Source organism: Arachis hypogaea, chromosome 15 (assembly GCF_003086295.3).
Source record: "Arachis hypogaea cultivar Tifrunner chromosome 15, arahy.Tifrunner.gnm2.J5K5, whole genome shotgun sequence".
Lineage (NCBI taxonomy): Eukaryota > Viridiplantae > Streptophyta > Magnoliopsida > Fabales > Fabaceae > Arachis > Arachis hypogaea.
Window position 1 is genome coordinate 66086062 of NC_092050.1, and position 17097 is coordinate 66103158.

The following is a 17097-nucleotide window of genomic DNA, read 5'->3' on the forward strand; positions in this document are numbered from 1 at the left end:
TGTTAACGTGGAAGCTAACGTGGAAGAGAAGTAGAACTCCAACGTTAGTGGTAAAAGTAAGTGCCACTAACGTTCCAAAGTGGCAGCTGGCCACATTAAGAGTCACGTTAACTCAGTTAACATGAACTCTAATGTGGATGAGGAAGATCATGCTAATGTTAGTGACATTCACCTTTGTCACTAACGTTAGACTAAGCTCATATTGGCCATGTTAAGAGCCACGTTAACCTAGTTAACGTGGACTCTAACGTGGAAGGAGCAAGGAATCACCAACGTTAGTGACACTCACCTTTGTCACTAACGTTGGACTAAGCCACTTTGAGCCACGTTAGTTGCCACGTTAACTCAGTTAACGTGGAGGAGAGAATAATGAGCCAACGTTAGTGACACTCACCTTTGTCACTAACGTTGGAGATGGCTACCAATACCACGTTAGAGGCCACGTTAATGCAATTAACGCGAACTCTAACGTAGGAAAGGGGCGTTTTGGAGCGTTCGTGACAAAGGTAAGTGTCACTAACGCTCTCGAGGCTAAAGTGTCCTCACGTTAAGAGCCACGTTAGTTATACTGACGTGAAGTCTAACGTGAGAAAGGGGGGACTCTCAACGTTATTGAAAAAGGTAAACCCCAATAACGTGTGCGAAAGACCAAGAGGCAACGTTAGTGGTCACATTGGTGCCACTAACGTTGAAGTTAATGTGGACCATTCTTGGGTTAGGAACGTTAGTGAAAAAGATGATTGTCACTAACGTTCTCGAACCCACACTTTCACTTAACGTTAACGCCACTAACGTCCTAAGCTAAAGTCCATGCCTACTTAACACTCTCTCTCTGCAAGTTAGGCTAAGCCTACTGAAGATGATAACTGCTTGAACTCAAGATCCAAAGGCCCATATCCAAGACTTGAAGAAGCAACTAGAAGATCAGAAGAATAGTATAAATAGGGAGAACTTTGAACTAGAGGGAAGCTCTTTGGCACTATTAGAATTACTCTCTGTATTTTTTACTTTCTCTGTAACTTCTAGTTTAAGTTTTCAGAATGCATTCTCCATCTTTGTTTTCCATTCCCAGAGCTATGAACAACTAAACCCCTTTCATTGGGTTAGGGAGCTTGAAGAACTGAAGATTGATGGTTTAGAGGTTATAGTAAACTCTCATTGTAAGTATAGTTACTAAACCAAGCAATCAACCTTTCTTACAAAAGTTTTGGTTGTCACAAGTAACAAACCCCTTTTAAAATTTATAACCGAGTATTTAAACCTCGATTCGTCTTCTCAAGGAATTGCAGTGAGGTATGTTCTTATTATTGGTTATGAGTCTTGTAAATTAGGGGTTTTAGAAGTAAAGAAGCAGTATGTTGAACAATAAGAATAAAATAAAATAGTAATAATAAAATAAACTCTTGGCAAGGTATTAGAAATTAGAGGTCCTATCCTAGCTATCCTTATCAATGATGATGAAAATTGAATCTTAATTCCGCTTTGTTAACTTTTACTAAAGCAAAAGCAGGTCAAGGTACTAATTAGTTTGATCTTCAAATCCTATTTATTTCCTAAGAAAAGATTGGGATTATTGAAGTTCAATTCAATTAGCAAAGATAACAATTATCAATCATGTTTGAGTTTGATAACTCCTGAGTTACTGATTTCTTAACCAAGACCAAAAGGGGAAAAAGTAAATCTACTGGAATAAAAATGTCTTCAGATGGGAATAATAATAATGTAAATAAAAGAAAGCAATAATAAAATGAAATACCTCAAATAACATTAATTCAAAGAGTAATCTGTAACATAGAAGAATTCATAAATAAAATTGGGAAAATAATAAAAAGAACATTGAACCTGGGATTGAGAGTCACTCCTAAAACTAAGAGAAATCCTAAATCCTAATCCTAAGAGAGAGGAGAGAACCTCTCTCTCTAAAAACTACATCTACTCCTAAAATTGTGAATTGTGAGCTTGATGATGAATGGATGCATTCCCCCACTTTATAGCCTCTAATCTGTATTTTCTGAGCCACAAACTGGGTCAGAAATAGCCCAGAACTCGCTGGTTGCAAATTCAAACACGCTGATTTTTCGTCACTGCGATGTGGCCGCATGGAGCACGTGGTCGCGTTGTCTAGCGTTAGGGAAACTATGGCATATTATCTATCAAATCGAAGCCCCGAATGTTAGCTTTCCAACGCAACTGAAACCGCGTTGTTTGGACCTCTGTAGCTAAAGTTATAGCCGTTTGAGTGCGAAGAGGTCAGGCTGGACAGCTTAGCAATTTCTCCAACTTCTTGTATTCCTTCCACTTTTGCATGCTTCCTTTCCATCCTCTGAGTCATTCCTGTCCTGTAATCTCTGAAATCACTTAACACACATATCAAGGCATCTAATGGAAATAAGAGAGAATTAAACATAGGGAACTTAAGGCCAAAGAAGCATGTTTTCAATCAAAGCACATAATTAGGAAGGCAAATGTAAAACCATGCAAATAGTATGAATAAGTGGGTAAAGAGTTGATAAAAACCACTCAATTGAGCACAAGATAAACCATAAAATAGTGGTTTATCAGAGCTCTGTTGTAATTTGATGGATCAATAATAGTTTTCATTATTCTTCTTCTTTCTTTTCTCTTGATTTTACTAGAAAGCTTTCAATCTTCACCCAATTGAGTAGTTATCTTGGAAAAGAAGCTATTCATACTTGGATCTCTTCGGAACCTTGGAAGAGAAATGAAGAGATCATGCTAGAAATGCTTTCTCATGTTGGACCAAATTGGGGTTTGGATGGATATAGTGACATATAATCCTACCAACACTTTGATTTGGAAATACATGTGGTATAATCAGTGACCATACTTCATCTCATCTCATGAGCAATTGGACCAAGGAATTGGCTATTGATCAATATTTGAGAGATTGAATTACCAAGGAATTGGAATTCAATCATCTAAGATTACCAAGGAGATCAATGAATGCATTGATTGAGGAAGAGATGAAAATAAACTTGATCCGGAGGATGCAACATCTCCTAAGCCCAATGAACTCCCCATTTCTGATCTTACCCATTCTCTTTAATTTCTGCCAATTACTTCTATGATCATCTTCCCCATTCCCCATTTAAGATTCTGCACTTTACTTTCCGTCATTTACATTCAGCTCTTTATTTCCAGCTTTTATACTTTCTACCATTTACTTTCCCGCTATTTCATTTCCTGCAATTCTCAATCCAATTTTTGCTTAGCTCAACTAGAACATTCCTCCAATTAAAGTTGATTGACCAATCAATCCTTGTGGGATTCGACCTCACTCTATTGTGAGTTTTTACTTGACGACAATTCGGTGTACTTGCCAAGGGAAATTGTTGATTCCTGCTACCGTCGGAATAGGATCTCTCTATCCTTTTGCACACTTTCACTGTGCCCAACATTCGCAGGTTTGATGCTCTTCACAGTCATCCCTTCCCAGATCCTACTCGGAATACCACAGACAAGGTTTAGACTTTCCGGATCTCAGGAATGCTGCCAATGGTTCTAGACTATACCACAAAAATACTAATCTCACGGACTTGGTCTGTGTATTAGATACCAAAGAGAATATACTCCAGCTGTCATCTAATGACTACGTTGAACATCATGTAGACCGCTTGTGCTTGTCAGGCACGCAGATCTTGGCTAAGCGAGTAACAAAGATAGTGGGTGATTGTCACAGGTCACCCCTTCATTCTAACTTAACTGAATTAAGCACAAGAGTATATCTTGGAAAAGAAGTAGGCGTGAATTGAAAGAAAAATAATAGTACTTCCATTAATTCTTGAAGAACAGCAGAGCTCCACACCTTAATCTATGGGGTGTAGAAACTCTACCGTAGAAAATACATAAGTGAAATAGTCTAGGCATGGCCGAATGGCCAGCCTCCAATGGAGGTTCCAAAGTGTCAAAGTTACATAAGATGATCAAAAGATATAAAATAAATCTTTAAAAGTAGTTTTTATAATAAACTAGTTTCTAGGGTTTACAGAAAATGAGTAACTAAGTGCAGATAGTGCAGAAATCCACTTCCGGGGCCCACTTGGTGTGTGCTTGGGCTGAGCATTGAAGCTTTCACGTGCATAGGCTTGTTCATGGAGTTAAACGCCAGCTTAGGTGCCAGTTTGGGCGTTTTACACCAGAAAGTTGTTGGCTGGCTTTTAATGCCAGTTTGAGCCATCAAATCTCGGGCAAAGTACAGACTATTATATATTTCTGGAAAGCCCAAGATGTCTACCTTCCAACGCCATTGAGAGCATGCCAATTGGGCTTCTGCAGCTCCAAAAAATCCACTTCGAGTGCAGGAGTGTCAGAATCCAACAGCATCTGCAGTCCTTTTTCAGCCTCTGAATCAGATTTTTGCTCAGGTCCCTCAATTTCTGCCAGAAAATACCCGAAATTACAGAAAAACACACAAACTCATAGTAAAGCCCAAAAATTTGATTTTTTAATAAAAACTAATAAAAATATGATAAAAAGTAACTAAAACATACTAAAAACTATGTACAAAATAATGCCAAGAAAGGTATAAATTATCTGCTCATCACAACACCAAACTTAAATTGTTGCTTGTCCCCAAGCAACTAAAAACAAAATAGGATAAAAAAAAGAGAATATACAATAAATTCCAAATTTATCAAAGAAGATTAGTTTTAATTAGATGAGCGGGACTAGTAGCTTCTTGCTTCTGAACAGTTTTGGCATCTCACTTTATCCTTTGAAGTTTAGAATGATTGACATCCATTGGAATTTAGAATTCAGATAGTGTTATTGATTCTCCTAGTTCATTATGTTGATTCTTGAACACAGCTACTTTATGAGTCTTGGCCGTGACCCTAAGCATTTTGTTTTCCAGTATTACCACCGGCTACATAAATGTCACACACACATAAACTTATGCTTTAAGGCTGTTTTAAATGAGAAAAGGGTTTATGCCTTTGAATTTGACTTGAGGGTTTTAATTAGAGAAGTTTCAGTGACTTTGAAAGAACCTGAACATCTATTGATAAGTTTCATTCTAAAATGTTTTGTGAAAAGTTTTAAGTACTCTTTGAGTTCTGAATTTTTGCAAGACTAAAACAATTTTTCATGGGGTCGAAGCTGGTTTTTGTTTAAGTAAAGGAAACGGGTTTGAAAGGAGTAATTGATTACATGGCTTGGTTTGGCTTAGATCCGATTTTGTTACTCAAATCAGGAAGCCAAGGTTTTAATGATTTAAGTGAATTTGAGAAAATGAGTTATATTATTCTCCCCTAAAGACTTGAGACTCTGCCAAGGAACTTTTGTAATAAAATCCCGTTGTTGGATGGATGATTTTGAATACTTATAAATAAATCCTTAACTTGCCATGTTTTTGGAAGTTACGGAAAAAGAATGCTGAGGGTGGCTTTGTTTTAAAAGGGAAACTTACTTTGAGTAAAAGTGGCTATTGAGCCTGAGATGATTTGAGAAATGAGATCTTTAAAGCCAAGACTGAAAAGAGCTGAAATTTGATTTCAGAGTAAATTAAATTGAGAAAAAGTGATTTATGGCTTTGAATAATGATTTTATGAATTTGATGATGTTGGATGGTGGAAGTTCTATTTTGTTATGAGTCGAAATGGCTGTGTATGATTATTAATTTTGGTTGGTTCTGGATTGAACGATGAGCCGGATAGCTGATGGCCGGAATTCACTCCCCATATAAAAATGATGAATCCATTCTTTTGGCAAGCGCACCAAAATTATCGTCAAGTAATAACCCACTAGGAGTGGGATCGTATCCACAGAGATTGGTAGATTTGACCAATTTTAATCAACGGGTGAATTCGTCAAGCTGAGCAATATAGATTGTAATTGCAGAAATTTAAATGAGCATAAATATAAATGACTCAAAAGTAAAAAGAAGCAATAAAGTGCAGAAGGGTAAATGGCAAGAATGTAAAGTGCAGAAACATAAATGACTTAATTGTAAATGGGAATGGGGAATAACAAAATGTAAAGAAAGCTATAAAGAATGTGAAAGGTAAGAATATGGGAAATTCATTGAGATCAGGAGATGTTGTTCTCTTTGGATTAAATCCAGCTCATCTCATCTTCAATCATTCAACTCGTTGACCTCTTGGCAATCATGATTGACTGAACCTCAATCCCTTGGTGATTCAATCTCTCAGATCTTGATCAATAGCCAATTCCTTGGTCTAATTGCTCATAAAGAGAGATATGCTTGGTCCCTGATTATACCACACATCCTCATAGATCCAAATAGTGGGTGGATTATATGTCACCATATCCAATCACCAAAACCCAGATCTACTCAAGTGTGAGAAGGGATTTCAAGCATGGTTTCATGTTTCCTTTTTCAAGGTTCCCATGAATCCCATTTTGCATTCAACCTCTTTCCCAAGATGATTGAACACTAGAATTAAAATGAAATTCCTTCTAGAAAATCAAAGAGAAGATGAAGAGAAGAAGAAATTCACTATCATTAATCCATCAAGTACAACAGAGCTCCCTCTCCCAATGAGAGGGAATTTAGCTATTCATAGCTTAAGAGAAAAGTACAATAGATGGAAGGAGATGAAGTGTAAAGTAAAACTAGATCTAAACTTAGCAATGCCAACCCAATCCAACCCCTTCTTCAGTACTTCTAGGGGGTATTTATACTACTCCTAATACTAGAATTAAGAAATTACAAAAGAGAAAGGAAAATTACAATTGGAGGGAAAAAGAAAACTCAATAAACGTGACCTTCCAGGCTTGGCGTGTGACTGGTGTTTAAGTGGCGTGCCACGCCTAGCCCCTAATTTAGCTTGGCGCTCCACGCCCAGCTCTTCAAGTGGCACGCCCTATGTGTTGGCATCCCTGGCGTGCCATGCCTTCGAGCCCAAATGGCATGCCCAGGGTCATCTTAAAGCATTTGTTAGCTTGGCGTGCCACGCCTTGTACCTCAAGTGGCACACCCAGGTTCTTCCTTGGAGCTTTTGAACTAGCGTGGCATGCCTAAGACCTGGCATGCCACGCCCATTGTGGTTGCTTCACTTTCTTCTCTGGATTTTACTACTGGCGTGCCATGCCCAGCAGGTGGCGTGCCACGCCCATGGAGAACCTTCTTCCCTTCTCTGGAAAAATAGAACTGGCGTGCAATTTGGAAATCATTACTGGCGTGCCACGCCTTGGTTCTGGTGTACCACGCCCATATATTTTCATGGCGTTTCCTCTAAGTGGCACTCCCATTTCACACACCCAGCTTTCCACATTGTTTTCTTCCTTATTTTGGTGCCCTTTCTACCTGAAATGCAACACAAACCCATTTCAAATCAATGAAACAAAATATATATCAATTGATGCATGGAATTACAATGATTACATGAGATTATGTCTTTTTCATGGTCCTTTTTGATAGGAAAAAGGGTTAGATGATTGATAAACCCCGATTTTGTGGTTTATTTTGTGCTTATTTTGGGGGATTTATTCACCTTTTCCCACATTTATTCAATGGAATAGCATGGTTTTGTATTTCTCCCTTGAATTATGCTTAAATGTAAAAAAAACGCTTTTTAGGCCCTAATTTGGTGAATTTAGATCCACCTTAATTCCATTCGATGCCTTGATGTGTTTGTTAAGTAATTTCAGGTTCATAAGGCAAGTATTAGATGGAAGAAATGAGAAGAAAAGCATACAAAGAGGAGAATGCATGAAGAAACAAAGATTTGGAATGTACCAACGGACGCGCACGCGTACAAGGTGCGCACGCGCAGAAGTGGTTTTTCACAAGGACGCGCCCGCGTACATACCGCTTCCGCGCAGATTGGGAATTTGCCAGCGACGCGCGCGCGCCACTCTTACTTGGCCCACTCAATGGCAAAATGCTGGGGGCGATTTCTGAGCTGCCCAAGCACAAATCCAACTTGTTTCTGAGTGTATTTCATGCAAAATTGAACTCCAAGCAAAGAGAGAGCAATTAGTTTAGCCAACATGAGCTTTTAGTTAGTTTCTAGAGAGAGAAGCTCTCTCTTCTCTCTAGAATTAGGTTAGGATTAGGTTAAATTATTTTATTTTCATGTTTAATTACTTGATCTCATCTTGTTACTTCCATAAATTCTCTTTTCTGCATCTTAATTCTCTCAGTTTTTATGTTAACCTTCCATTTTGCTCTCTTTTGTGATGATGAACTCATGTTAGATTTGTTTACATTTAATGCAATTTTAATGTTGATGTTTCTTTAATTGATGTTGATTTGGATTGTGATTTTACATTTCTTACAATTGATAGTTAGTAGATTTACAATTCTTGCACTTTCACTAAGCTTTTCTTTACTACCCACCAAGTATTTGACAAAATGCTTGTTTGGACCTTAAAGTAGATTGTGAGCATTCTTGGTTTGGAAGGAGTGATTGGGCAATCTTGAGTCATGAAAACCCAACTTACGTTGGTGATTCAGAATTGTTAACTAGTATTGTTTCCATTGACGCTAACCTTTTGCTAATCTGATTAGTAAGTGGTTCAGGACTTTTGGATTGAGATTAGCTAGTCTCGTTAGACTTTCTCCCTATTTGTTGGAGATGACGTAATTAGATAAATTCTTGTTTATAATAGTGACTCGATTAATTGGTCTTGTTTGACATTCTCCCGATGTGTGAGTTAACTAAACAAGATAAATTAATCATGCATGACTAGGATAGAAAGCCTAAGATCTCGATTCAATACCATGAATGTCTCTCTTCCTTAATTGCTTCTTTTAATTGTTTGCTTGATTTACTTTCCTTGCACAATTAAATTCCTTGTCAATCATCAACTAAAACCCCTTTTTCCCCTCTATAGCCAATACGCATGCACTCCATTGGTTCCTAGGGAGACGACCCGGAGTCTAAATACTCCGATTAATTTTCATTTGGGGCTTGTTCTTTGTGACAACCAAAATTTTTGTATGAAGGGATTCTTGATTGGTTTGGAAACTATACTTCACAACGAGATTCCATTAGATAAATTCTAAACCATCGAGAATCATCTCCATCAAAAAATGGCGCCGTTGCCGGGGAGACCAATGGTGCTATGTTAATTGGCTATTGTAAATATTGTGAATAGCTTTATCTTTGGTTTATTTGTTGATTTTTGCTAGTTTTAGGATTTAGTCTTCCTCATTTATTATTGCTCTTTGTTTTTATTTCCCACTTCACTATGAATTCTCACTTTGGCTATGAGTGTAGTTCAAACTATGTTGTAGGAGATGAAAGCGTCAATGAGGATGTGCATCAAGGAATTGGAGATCAAAGGTGGGAGGAGCCTCAAACACTTGATCAACCTCCATGGCAACAACCTCCACCAATGTACTATGAACAAGAGCCATTCTATGATGCATATCAATCCACTAGCTATGGTGAATTCCCTTATGATTTTCAAGAACTACCACCATATGCCTATGAGCCATATCCTCAATATAGCCACACGTTATACTCACAAGCCTCATACCACCATTCACCTCCATATGACCATAACTCATACACACCATATCAACCACCATTAGAATCACATGTAAAACAACCACCATCCCAACCCCAATACTCTCAAGAACCACAAATTCCACATACACCACCTCAAGAACTTCACCAATATGAACCACCTTCCAATTACAACAATCTTTCCCTAACTGATGAATTTTCTCTTCCAATGCCACCTCCTGATGAAGCCTTCATGTTAGAATTGAGAGACTTTGAATCTCGTATTTTAAGGCGACAAGAGGAGGATGAAACCAAGTTCAAGGAGTTAAGAGTAAGGGTGGCCAGCATAGTAGAAGCCGTGGCTCAGCTTACATCTCACCCAAGCTCATGCGCCATAAGTACCCCAATTGTTGAAACAACCCAGGAGCTCAGTGAGGATATGAACATGGAACTCGATAGTGAGGAAGAAGAATTGAAGCAAGAAGCGCAACAAGAGGAGAAGATAGGAATCAACGAACAAAAGAAAGAAGTGGGCGGATGTTTAGGACATGTTAAATATATAAAGGAGTCTCAAGTTGAGGAATCCCCCTCCAAGGAGTGTGGAGGGAGTATCAAAGAAAAGAGCAATGTCGCGGGAGTAAACAATGAGTTAAAGGAAATTGATAGAGAAGTGGATTCCATCACTAATGATTTTTTGCCCACCTCGATCAATTCCCTTGACGATCCTGTTGAACCCTTGTCCAATACATTGGAAAGTGATGAGCGGAAAATTTATACGCTTTTTGACATTGTTTTTAGTATGTTTTTAGTAGGATCTAGTTACTTTTAGGGATGTTTTTAATAGATTTTGTGTTAAATTCACATTTCTAGACTTTACTATGAGTTTGTGTGTTTTTCTGTGATTTCAGGTATTTTCTGGCTGAAAATGAGGGACTTGAGCAGAAATCAGATTCAAAGGTTGAAAAAGGACTGCTGATGCTGTTGGATTCTGACCTCCCTGCACTCAAAGTGGATTTTCTGGAGCTACAGAACTCGAAATGGCGCGCTTCCAATTGCGTTGGAAAGTAGACATCCAGGGCTTTCCAGCAATATATAATAGTCCATACTTTGGCCAAGAATTGACGACGTAAACTGGCGTTCAACGCCAGCTTTCTACCCAAATCTGGCGTCCAGCGCCAGAAAAGGATCCAAAACCAGAGTTGAACGCCCAAACTGGCACAAAAACTGGCGTTCAACTCCACAAATGGCCTCTGCACGTGCAACACTTAAGCTCAGCCCAAACACACACCAAGTGGGCCCCGGAAGTGGATTTATACATCAAATACTTACTCATGTAAACCCTAGTAGCTAGTTTATTATAAATAGGACCTCTTACTATTGTATTTGACATCTTTGGACGCCTGGTTCTTAGATCAGAGGGGCTGGCCATCTCGGCCATGCCTGGACCTTCACTTATGTATTTTCAAACGGTAGAGTTTCTACCCTCCATAGATTAAGGTGTGGAGCTCTGCTGTTCCTCAAAGATTAATGCAAAGTACTTCTGTTTTCTATTCAATTCATCTTATTTCGCTTCTAAGATATCCATTCGCACCCAAGAACGTGATGAAGGTGATGATTATGTGTGACGCTCATCATCCTTCTACCTTATGAACACGTGCCTGACAAACACTTCCGTTCTACATGAAATAAGCTAGAATGAATATCTCTTAGATCTCCTAACCAGAATCTTCGTGGCGTAAGCTAGAATGATGGCGGCATTCAAGAGAATCCGGAAAGTCTAAACCTTGTCTGTGGTATTCCGAGTAGGATTCAATGATTGAATGACTGTGACGAGCTTCAAACTCGCGATTGTTGGGCGTTAGTGACAGACGCAAAAGGAGGGTGAATCCTATTCCAGCATGATCGAGAACCGACAGATGAATAGCCGTGCCGTAACAGGGTGCGTGAGCATATTATTCACTGAGAGGAGGGGATGCAGCCACTGACAACGGTGATGCCCTTGCATAAAGCCAGCCATGGAAAGGAGTAAGACTGATTGGATGAAGATAGCAGGAAAGCAGAGGTTCAGAGGAACGAAAGTATCTCCATTCGCTTATCTGAAATTCCTACCAATGATTTACATAAGTACCTCTATCCCTATCTTATTTATTATTATTCGAAAACACCATTATCCATTTATATCTGCCTGACTGAGATTTACAAGGTGACCATAGCTTGCTTCATACCAACAATCTCCGTGGGATTCGACCCTTACTCACGTAAGGTATTACTTGGACGACCCAGTGCACTTGCTGGTTAGTTGTATCGAAGTCGTGACAATCATGAATTAAGATCAGAGCACCAAGCTTTGGAGCCATTACCAGGATTTGTTCGAGCCTGGAGATCACAATTTCGTGCACCAAGTTTTTGGCGCCGTTGCCGGGGATTGTTTGAGTTTGGACAACTGACGGTTCATCTTGTTGCTCAGATTAGGTAATTTTCTTTTTATTTTATTTTCAAAAAAAAAAAATTTCAAAAATCTTTCAAAAATTTCTCATCTGTTTTCGAAAAAAAAAAATATTTGTTTTCAAAAATAAATTATTCTATGGCTTCAGAATTTTTAAGAATGAATTCTAGTGTTTCATGAAACATGTTGAATCCTATCTGGCTGTAAAGCCATACCCAAACTGCTTTGGGATTGGTATTCAACTAATCACTCCAGTCCATGTAATTACATGCTAAAGCTTGGCTGGCTATTAAGCCATGCCTGACCCTTTGATTGGAGCTTTAGAGCATAAGATTCCTGGAATTCATATTAAAAATTTTGGAATCCTTATTTTTCTTTTTCAAAATAATTTTTCGAAAAATATAAAATAAAAATACAAAAAAATTTAGAAAATCATAAAAATCAAAAATATTTACTGTTTCTTGTTTGAGTCATATCATAAGTTTGGTGTCACTTGCATATGCATCTTGCATTTTTTCGAAAATATCATGCATTCATAGTGTTCTTCATGATCTTCAAGTTGTTCTTGGTAAGTCTTCTTATTTGATCTTGATGAATTTTTTGTTTTGTGTCTTTTCATGTTTATCATATGCATTCTTGAATTCTTAGTGTCTAAGCATTAAAGAATTCTAAGTTTGGTGTCTTGCATGTTTTCTTTGCATTAAAAATTTTTCAAAAATATGTTCTTGATGTTCATCATGACATTCAAAGTGTTCTTGGTGTTCATCTTGACATTCATAGCATTCTTGCATGCATTCATTGTTTTGATCTAAAAATTTCATGCATTGCATATTTTTCATGTTTTCATAAAAATTCAAAAAATCAAAAAAATATCTTTCCCTTTTTCTCTCATCAAATTCGAAAATTTGAGTTGACTTTTTCAAAAATTTTTAAAATCAAGTTGTTTCTTATGAGTCAAATCAAATTTTCAATTTAAAAATCTTATCTTTTTTCAAAATCTTTTTCAAAAATCAAATCTTTTTCAAAATTCTTAGTTATTTTCGAAAATTCCAAAAATATTTTTCAAAAATCTTTTTCTTATTTTTATATCAAATTTTCGAAAATAACATAATCAATTAATGTTTTGATTCAAAAATTTGAAGTTTGTTACTTGCTTGTTAAGAAAGATTCAAACTTTAAGTTCTAGAATCATATCTTGTGATTTCTTGTGAATCAAGTCATTAATTGTGATTTTTAAAAATCAAATTTTTTTCAAAAACTAATTTCTATCATATCTTTTCAAAATATCTTCTTATCTTATCTTTTTCAAAAATTTGATTTCAAAATATCTTTTCTAACTTCCTAACTTCTTATCTTTTCAAAATTTGTTTCAATTAACTAACTAACTTTTTGTTTGTTTCTTAACTTTTTCAAAACTACCTAACTAACTCTCTCTCTCTAATTTTCGAAAATATCTTCCCTCTTTTTCAAAAATTTCTTTTTAATTAACTAATTATTTTTATTTTCTATTTTTGATTTCAAAAATTTTCGAAAATTACTAACATTTTTCAAAAACCATTTTCGAAAATCACTAACTCTTTTTCAAAATAATTTTCGAAAATTATCCCTCCCCCATCTCATTCTATTTATTCATTCATATCCTAACATCTCATTTCACCTCTCTTCCATCCTCACAGTTGTGTTTCTTCCATTATATTACATTCTTTGTCTCCCCCTCTTCTTCCACTCACACAGGAATCCCTATACTGTGGTATAAAGGATCTCCATTATTATTATTATTTTTCTGTGCCTTCTTCTTTGTCATATGAGCAGGAGCAAGGATAAGAACATTCTTGTGGAAGCAGATCCAGAACCTGAAAGGACTCTGAAAAAAAAAAATTAAGAGAAGCTAAATTACAACAATCCAGAAATAACCTCTCAGAAATTTTCGAACAGGAAGAGGAGATGGCAGCCGAAAATAATAATAATATAAGGAAGATGCTTGGTGACTTTACTGCACCTAATTCCAATTTACATGGAAGAAGCATCTCCATTCCTGCCATTGGAGCAAACAACTTTTAGCTGAAACCTCAGTTAGTTTCTCTGATGCAGCAGAACTGCAAGTTTCATGGACTTCCATCTGAAGATCCTTTTCAGTTCTTAACTGAATTCTTGCAGATATGTGATACTGTTAAGACTAATGGAGTAGATCCTGAAGTCTACAGGCTCATGCTTTTCCCTTTTGCTGTAAGAGACAGAGCTAGATTATGGTTGGATTCTCAACCCAAAGACAGCCTGAACTCTTGGGATAAGCTGGTCACGGCTTTCTTAGCCAAGTACTTTCCTTCTCAAAAGCTGAGCAAGCTTAGAGCTGATGTTCAAACCTTCAGACAGAAAGAAGGTGAATCCCTCTATGAAGCTTGGGAAAGATACAAACAGTTGACCAAAAAGTGTCCTTCTGACATGCTTTTAGAATGGACCATCCTGGATATATTCTATGATGGTTTATCTGAGCTATCAAAGATGTCACTGGACACTTCTGCAGGTGGATCCATTCACCTAAAGAAAACGCCTGCAGAAGCTCAAGAACTCATTGACATGGTTGCTAATAACCAGTTCATGTACACTTCTGAAAGGAATCCTGTGAGTAATGGGACGCCTATGAAGAAGGGAGTTCTTGAAGTTGATACTCTGAATGCCATATTGGCTCAGAATAAAATATTGACTCAGCAAGTCAATATGATCTCTCAGAGTCTGCATGGAATGCAAGCTGCATCCAACAGTACTCAAGAGGCTTCTTATGAAGAAGAAGCTTATGATCCTGAGAACCCTGCAATAGCAGAGGTAAATTATTTAGGTGAACCTTATGGAAACACCTATAACTCATCATGGAGAAATCATCCAAATTTCTCATGGAAGGATCAAAAGCCTCAACAAGGCTTTAATAATGGTGGAAGAATCAGGTTTAGCAATAGCAAACCTTTTCCATCATCCACTCAGCAACAGATAGAGAACTCTGAACAAAATGCTTCTAATTTAGCAAATCTAGTCTCTGATCTATCTAAGGCCACTGTAAGTTTCATGAATGAAACAAGGTCTTCCATTAGAAATTTGGAAGCACAAGTGGGCCAGCTGAGTAAAAGGATCACTGAAATCCCTCCTAGTACTCTCCCAAGCAATACAGAAGAGAATCCAAAAGGAGAGTGCAAGGCCATTGACATAAGCGCCATGGCCGAACCTGTGAGGAGAGGAGAGGACGTGAATCCCAAGGAGGAAGACCTCCTGGGACGTCCAGTGATCAATAAGGAGCTTCCCTCTGAGGAACCAAAGGACTCTGGGGCTCATCTAGAGACCATAGAGATCCCATTGAACCTCCTTATGCCCTTCATGAGCTCTGATGAGTATTCCTCTTCTGAAGAGATTGAGGATGTTACTGAAGAGCAAACTGCCAAGTTTCTTGGTGCAATCATGAAGCTGAATGCCAAATTATTTGGCATTGATGCTTGGGAAGTTGAACCTCCCTTGTTCATCAATGAACTAAGTGATCTGGATCAACTGACATTGCCTCAGAAGAGACAGGATCCTGGAAAGTTCATAATACCTTGTACCATAGGCACCATGATCTTTAAGGCTCTGTGTGACCTTGGTTCAGGAATAAACCTCATGCCCCTCTCTGTAATAGAGAAACTGGGAATCTATGGGGTGCAAGCTGCTAAAATCTCATTAGAGATGGCAGACAGCTCTAGAAAACAGGCTTATGGACAAGTAGAGGACGTGTTAGTAAAGGTTGAAGGCCTTTACATCCCTGCTGATTTCATAGTCCTGGATACTGGAAAGGAAGAGGATGAATCCATCATCCTAGGAAGACCTTTCCTGGCCACAGCAAGAGCTGTGATTGATGTTGACAGAGGTGAAATATTCCTTCAATGGAATGAGAACTCCCTTGTGTTTAAAACTCAAGGATCTCCCTCTGCAACCATGGGGAGGAAGCAGAAAAAGCTTCTCTCCAAGCAGAGTCAACCAGAGCCCCCACAGTCAAACTCTAAGTTTGGTGTTGGGAGGCCACAACCAAACTCTAAGTTTGGTGTTGAACTCCCATATCCAAACTCTAAGTTTGGTGTTGGAGAGTCTCAACAAAGCTCTGCACATCTGTGAGGCTCCATGAGAGCCCACTGTCAAGCTATTGACATTAAAGAAGCGCTTGTTGGGAGGAAACCCAATGTTTATCTAATTCTTATTTTTATTGTTTTTCATGTTTTCTTAGGTTCATGATCATGTGGAGTCACAAAATAAACAAAAAATTCAAAAAACGGAATCAAAAACAGCAGAAGAAAAATCACACCCTGGAGGAGCATCTGTCTGGCGTTCAAACGCCAGAACAGAGCATAGTTCTGGCGCTGAACGCCCAGAACAAGCATGGTTCTGGCGTTCAACGCCAGAAATGGCAGCAAATGGGCGTTGAACGCCCAAAATGGGCACCAACCTGGCGCTGAACGCCCAGAGTTGTGTGCAAGGGCATTTTGCATGCCTAACTTGGTGCAGGGATGTAAATGCCTTGACACCTCAAGATCTGTGGACCTCACAGGATCACCTCAGGATCTGTGGACCCCACAGGATCCCCACCTACCTCCACTCACTCTCTTCTCTCTTCTCAATCATCCTCTATTCCCAATAAACACTCTTCCCTAATTAACCCTTTACCACTCACATCCAAACACCCACTTTCCTTCAAAATTCAACATCTCTTTCCCACCCAATCCCACCCATATGGCCGAATACACATCTCCCTCCATCTCCTCCATATCTTCTTCTTATTCTTCTATTCTTTCTTCTTTTGCTCGAGGGCGAGCAACATTCTAAGTTTGGTGTGGTAAAAGCATAGCTTTTTTTGTTTTTTCCATAACCATTGATGGCACCTAAGGCCAGAGAAACCTCTAGAAAGAGGAAAGGGAAGACAAAAGCTTCCATCAAGGGTCTATAGCTCAGTGGTAGAACATTTGACTGCAAATCAAGAGATCCCTGAGATACCTCGGGGGATACATTTTCTTCCACACAATTATTGGAAGCAACTAAGGGTAGAACATCAAGAGCACTCCATCATCCTTCATGAAATCAGAGAAGATCTAAAAGCAATGAAGGAGGAACAGCCAAGGCAAGGAAGAGACATAGAAGAGCTCAAGGACATCACTAAGGTGGACTCATTCCTTGTTCTTACTTTCTCTGTTTTTCGTTTTC

At 38.3% G+C, this 17097-nt stretch overlaps 1 non-coding gene across 1 annotated transcript; it reads right to left on the minus strand.

The window, feature by feature from the left end:
- Window positions 1–14223: 14223 nt before the first annotated feature.
- Window positions 14224–14331, minus strand: LOC112752485 (small nucleolar RNA R71). The gene has a single exon (XR_003176920.1). It is a non-coding gene; the product is annotated as a small nucleolar RNA R71 (small nucleolar RNA).
- Between the last annotated feature and the right edge of the window lie 2766 nt (window positions 14332–17097).